Source organism: Peromyscus maniculatus, chromosome 1 (genome assembly GCF_049852395.1).
Source record: "Peromyscus maniculatus bairdii isolate BWxNUB_F1_BW_parent chromosome 1, HU_Pman_BW_mat_3.1, whole genome shotgun sequence".
Taxonomy (NCBI): domain Eukaryota; kingdom Metazoa; phylum Chordata; class Mammalia; order Rodentia; family Cricetidae; genus Peromyscus; species Peromyscus maniculatus.
In genome coordinates this window covers 14,663,248-14,670,245 of record NC_134852.1, presented here as the reverse complement: position 1 = coordinate 14,670,245, position 6,998 = coordinate 14,663,248, and positions in this window count along the sequence as shown.

Genomic DNA, 6,998 nt, shown 5'->3' with positions numbered 1-6,998 from the left:
TGGATCTCTGCATCTGCTTCTATCAGTTGCTGGATGAAGGTTCTATGATGACAATTAAGGTAGTCACCAATCTAATTACAGGAGAAGGGCAGTTCAGGCACCTTCTCCACTATTGCTAGGAATCTTAGCTGGGGTCATCCTTGTGGATTTCTGGGAGTTTCCCTGACACCAGGTTTCTCCCTAATCCCATAATGGCCCCCTCTATCAAGATATCTCTTTCATTGCTCCCCCTTTCCACCTCTCCCCCAACTCTTAAGAAAATGAGACCATTTTCAATGAACAAAATGTTCTCATTATTTTGAATTGTCATCCTGATTCTGGAAGCTCAAAGAGCATTATAACACGAGAAAATGCAAGGCCTGCCACTTAACTCCACAAGGTTCAGGACAAACCCCTGTCATGTGATATTTTCCAGGGCGTCACAGCACACATATCTACTCACCCCAGACAGAAAGCCCACAACAGACCTATTGGTGAAATTATTAAGGCCACTCCACATAGTTAAAAGGGAGGTTTATTTTGTGGGGTAACTTACAAGTGAAGGGATAGGTAACAGGGTCTGGGAAAGGTATGGCACAGTCCGGTGATGTTCTCTGGAGAAGTCTGCTCAGGTCTACCACCAGCATCCAGGGTCCAGGAACCAAGAGAAGGTGGCACATCCCAATCTCAGGTCTTCAGGGTCCTCTCTTGCCTCCACCTTGTAGTGACAGTCACCCAAGCCTCAGTGGGGGTTGGAACTTCCAGATCAAAGCTGGAATGGCTACCCACTACACAGACCACAATAATAACTCTATCAAAATACAGCTTGGTGAACCCATGATTTTGGGGTGAGGGGTTATTTTCAGGAATATGGGTGACTTGAAACCAGCACATGACTGAAAGGTCCGCCCAAGCAGACAGGATGACTCCACAGATCCCGCATCACTGGAACTGCACAGCCTGCAGCCATGTTGACAGGTCTGAGAATTTCTCCTCTGTAGCTCGGCCAGAGTCTTATCCCCTAGCAGGAGACTGTTGATTCTGCAACCTTGAGTGGTCCTCTTGACTCTTGTAAGTTTTCACCTTCCCAGACATACAAGTTTGTTTACCTCCTGAGTCTCTAAGCCTCTCTGCTCCTTCCTGAAAGAAATGTTTCAACTGAGAGGAAATTGCCATACAACAACTCTCCAATTCTGTCAACCTTCATTTCTGCATCTCTAGAGGGGATTTTATCTATTCAATCATTGCACATTTATAACAGGAGTGGGTCAGACATCCTCATCGCTATTCCAGGCATTAGAGGACAAAGCATAAAAAATGTGTGCTCCAGAAAAATATCTCTTTGGGGGAGAGTCAAGCGACAAAGTCACAATGAAATAAATCCAAAAGATGATTTTGAACATAATGGGCTTTTTTGCATATGTACATGTGTGTATATGGATATGTGGGTGGGTACATGTGTGTGCTATGCTTTCTTCAATCCTCCCACCACCGGAGTGTAGTGCTGCTCACTCCTTGTATTGGAAGAGGCTTTACTTTGATCTGTGGCTCTAGAGGGCAAGTCCATCACGGTAAGGGAGGTGAGGCACAGGAGGCCAGAGCAGGAAGCTGAGAAGCCATCTTCTATGGTAAACAGGAGGCAGAATGAGCCAGACATAGGGAAAAGCTATAACTCTCAACATCCACCTGGGTGACACACTTCCTCCAGCAAGGCTCCACATTCTAAAAAAAATGTTCCAGAACCTCCCCAAACAGTACCACCAATGGGGACCAAGTGTTTAATATGCAAGCCTACCGGGGACCTTCTTCATTCAAGCCATTAAACTCCTCTTTGGGGAACAATACCAGGGTAACTGTAAAAATATTTCAATAATGATGGCTACCACTCAGTCAGCTCTTACTTCATGACACTTTCCATACAATATCTCATTTGATTTTTATGAGAATCCCATGACAGCCTATTAGTTACTTTCCTCGTTGCTATGACAATATGCCTGTCAATCAGTGGAAGGAAGGGTGGGTTTGTTTAGGCTCACAGCTTGAGGGTGTAGTCCATCAGTGCAGGGAAGGCACGGAGATATCACTGTGAGACATCTGGTCACATTGGACCAGGGAGCAGAGAGAGGGAGAAGGACAGGGAGAGGGAGAGGGAGAGGGAGAGGGAGAGGGAGAGGGAGAGGGAGAGGGAGAGGGAGAGGGAGAGGGAGAGGGAGAGGGAGAGGGAGAGGGAGAGAGAGAGAATGCTGGTGCTCAGCTCATATTTTCCTTGTCCCCTCTTTGTTCTGGAGAAATACCAAGAGATGTTACTAAGTCCAGTCAAATTGACAATCAAGATGACCCATTGTAGGTTAGGTACTATTGTATGCCATTTTACAAAGTGTGCAAATCTTAGCCAGGCTAGCCCTCTGACACCCAGTCACTCTATCATGTCACTAAATTTTATTTTGCTTAAAACATGCTCACTGGGCAGGGTTGGCACATGCCTTTAATCCCAGCACTCAGGAAGGCAGAGGCAGGTGGATCTCTGTGAGTTCAAGGCCAGCCTGGTCTACAAAATGTTCCAGGACAGCCAGGGCTGTTATACAGAGAAACCCTGTCTTGAAAAACCGAAATGAAAAAAATAAACATTATGCTCAGGATGACGGGGAAATGGGTCAGTGGATAAAGTGCTGGCCACATAAGGTTGAGGGCCAGGAGCTTGGGGCCTCATAATCAAAGCACCCATATCAGAGCTGAGTGCTGCAGCCTACTTGAGATCCCAGCATTTGGGAGAAGCAAACAGGGATCCTCAGATCAAGCTGTGTGGCTAGCCTAAACAAACTAGTGAACTCTGGATTCAGTGAGAGACCCTACCTCCATAAGTGAGGTAGAGAGAGACCGAGGAAACACACACACACACACACACACACACACACACACACACACACACACACAACCTCTTGCCTCCAGATGCTTGCACAGCATTTCTGAGTAGGGGGTTCCCATAAACAAAGGAATGGATCAGGCAGGTGTTAAGAAACCTTGGAGCCATGGAAAGATGGGGTGTTTTGACTTATTTCTGTCACAGTCAGGTGCTGTGGCAGATTTTTAATTCAGCAGGGGATATGGTCTGATTTAGATTATTCTAACTTACTTTTTGGTAAAACTCCATAATTACCTATATAAACTGTGTATATATCTGAGATCAGTGTGCTGTATCAGGAATCTCCAACTAATTAGACTTTGTAAGAGGATGTCATCATCCACAAAACCTACTTTTGAGAATCACACAATTGAATTGCAAAAAAAAAAATGACAAAAACCTCAGAGGGATTTCGTTTTTGTTCTTGTTTCTCTTTTGCTTTTTGCTCTTTTTAAATGTAAATGTGTGGGTATTTTGCCTGCATGTATGTGAATGCAGTACCCATGGAGGCCATAAGAGGGTGTCAGATCCTCTGGAACTGGAGTTACAGACAGTTACTGAGCTGCTGCGTGAGTGCTGGGAATTGAACCTGGGTTCCCTGGGAAAGCAACTGGTTCTCTTAACCACCGAGCCATCTCTCCAGGCCCAACTTCAGAGTTTAAAAAAAAATGCTGCATGCATGTAGATGTGTGTAGTGTGTATATATGTGCATGTTTGTGTGTCTGTGCATTGTGTTGTGTACATGTGTTTGGAGACCAGAGCTCAGCTTCCTCTCTCACCACCTTGTTTTTTGAGACAGAGTGCCACACTGAACCCAAAACTCACTGACTGGTTAGGTTTTCCATCAGCACACTCCAGAGATCTGCTTGTCCCTAGCGCCAAGCACTATTTCATCTGACCTTTTATCTTATTATTTTTTTAAAAAAACATTCATTTGTTTTTGAGGATTTCACGCATGAATAATGTATTTACATCATTTCTACCCCACACTTCCCTCTCCATCCTCCTCAGCTTTTGACCTCTTCTTTTTGACTGGGTTTTTGTGGGGGTGCTGAAGTCTGATTGGGACCGAGTGCTGCTCATTCCCGCACGATGGGCACTGTACCTGCTGAGCCATCTCCGGGCACCACAACCCTCATCATATTTTTAGTAGGATTATGGTTTTGTGTAGGCCTTCCTCCGCAGTGGTCCTTGGCTACATGTGGTCCATGGAGCACAAGGTGGGCAAATCTGGCATCTACTCAGTAAGTGCATTTCACTCCTCTGGGTAGACTTAGGGATGCTCTCTGAGCTATTGTTGCATTCCTAGCTCATAGCAAACCACACACCACACACACACACACACACACACACACACACACACAGAGAGAGAGAGAGAGAGAGAGAGAGAGAGAGAGAGAGAGAGAGAGAGAGAGAGAAAGAGAATGGTTCCCTCAGGGAAACGACTCCTGATTCTGTTCAGCATGTGTGTACTGAATACCTACCACATGTAGACTGCTTTCAAATGGACGTGCCAGCATTTTGAGGCATTTCCTACAGAACCCTAGTTCCACAAAATAATATTTTTTTTAAAAAAAGAAAGAAACCTCTTCTATAAAATGGGAATTGAGAAGTGCATGCAAGATAATACATACCTTTCATGGGATGGAGAGAGGGTCCAGTGGTTAAGAGTACTGGCTTTCAGAAGACCCAGGTTCAATTCCCAGCACCCACAGGTTCAATTCCCAGCACCCACATGGCAGTTCACAATGATTTTTAACTCCAGCTCCAGGGGATTGGATTCTCTCTTCTGGCCTCTGTGGATATTTCATATATATGGTGCACAGACATACACTCAGGCATACACATGTACACGTATAATAAATATTTTTTAATTAAAATAAGATTTTATGATGCACAGACATTATATAATATTCAGCTGCTAGTGTCCACAAATAGTTTTCTGGATGCAGGCCCTAATTCCTTTCTGGCTTTATCTGGAGGCCTTTCTACAGTAGCAGAATTGAAGTAGCTACAGCAACACCCAAAATATTTATCATCTTGTCCTTTATAAAAAGTTCTGGAGCAGTTAAGAGCACTGGCTGCTCTTGCAGAGGACCTGAGTTTGTTTTCTGCTCATAACTGTCTGTGACTCTAGTTCCAGGGGAGCCAGCACCCTCTTCTGGCTTCTGCAGGCACTGCACATGTGTGGTGCACTTACATACACACAGGCAGAGAGCACTTACACACATGAAATAAGAAAAAAGAATCTTTTAAAGAAATGTATTTTGCGGAGTTGTGGTGGCACACGACTTTAATCTCAGCACTCAGGAAGTAGAAGCAGATGGATCTCTGTGAGTTCAAGGCCAGCCTAGTCTACAGAGTGTGTTTCAGGACAGCCAGGGCTATTACACAATGAAACCCTGTCTTGAAAAAACAACAGTGACAAAATATTCCTTTCATTCATTTTTTTTAAAAGACAAGGTCTCATGTAGCTCAGCTTAGATCTCAACTCACTATGTAGCCAAAGCTGACCTCAAACACCCACCTCATCTTTCTACCTCTATTTTCCAAGTGCCAGAATTACAGGTGTATACCACCACATTCTTTTTAAAAGAGATTATTAAACTTCAACCGTGTAGTAAATGCCTTTATAGGTCCTTTTCAGGAAGAACCTATTAAAGTTGTTCTAGCCGGGTGGTGGTGGTGCACGCCTTTAATCCCAGCACTTGGGAGGCAGAGGCAGGCGGATCTCTGTGAGTTTGAGGCCAGCCTGGGCTACCAAGTGAGTTCCAGGAAAAGGCACAAAGCTACACAGAGAAACCCTGTCTTGAAAAACCAAAATAAATAAATAAATTAATTAATTAATAAATAATAAATAAAAATAAAAATAAAAAATAAAGTTGTTCTTAAAACATGTTTAATCTTAGATTCAATCAGGTTTCATTTTTGAGCTGGAGATAGAGTTTATTCTTCAAGTTTTATTGAGGTATCAGGGACCAATAAAAGCTTGGTTTACTCAAAGCGAATGACTCTTAAAAATATATTTTATTTATTCTCTAACAATTTCACACACATACTCAGTGGATCTTGATCATACCCACCCCCAGCCCTACCACCCCTACCACTCCCTCCAATCATCTCAGCATGCCCTTCTTTGTTTTATCTTTTCTTCTTTTCTTCTTTTTAAACTCAGAGTCTAATTAGCTCTGCCTTCTGGGATGCCGACTGACTTAAGGTGTTTAGCTTGACCACTTGATATACCGACGCATTATGATTGCCACCACTGAATTAACAGATGCATCGTCATTTGTGCAGGTGTGTGCATGTGTGTGCACCACACGTGGTGTAGACACGGGAGTCTCTTAGCACATTTCAAGTGTACAGTACTTCATTGTCAACTATTGTACCACACTGTGCAATAAGCCCACCAAACACATCTTCTGTCCTGAAGTTTGACTGACTCCTTGTATCTCGTTATTTCCCCCATGCTGTGGATGCAGGCAAAACCCACTTTCCCTTTCTGCTTCTGTAGACTCAGTCTCTTTCAAGTCTTCATGGTGTGATCCTGTGGCCCTCGTTTACCCCCTTGCCATAGGGTCCTCCAGAGTCAATCCTGCCGGGACAAGAAGAGCATTTAAACACCATTTAACCGAGCATCTGTCCAAGTGCTTTGACCTCGGCTGTCTGAAATGTCTAGTTGTGGGCCAGTGCGGTGGCATGGTACATGACAAACAATGCTTGCCACCACGTCTGATGACCTGAGTTTGATTCCCAGAACCAAGAGGGTGGAAGGAGAAAACTGACCTCTGCAGGCTGTCCTCTGACCTCCACACATGTGCCTCCCCTCTCCTCTTCCTCTTCTTCTTTTCTCCACTTCCTCCTCAGTCTCTTCCTTTTCTTCTCTTTCCTCTTCTTCCTCCTCTTCCTCTCATTGTTCTCTTTCATTTCTCCTCCTCCACTTTAGACTCCACCTTTCTTCCTCCTCTTCATTTTCCTCATTTTTCCTGAGAACTATCCCATCATATCACTCTGCAAAGAGCTACGTTTACTCAATTAAATATTTTGGGAAATCCTTTTTTTTTTTTTTTCAATACAGAGAGGTCTGCAGTGTTTTCCTGCAGAGTGAATGAATCAT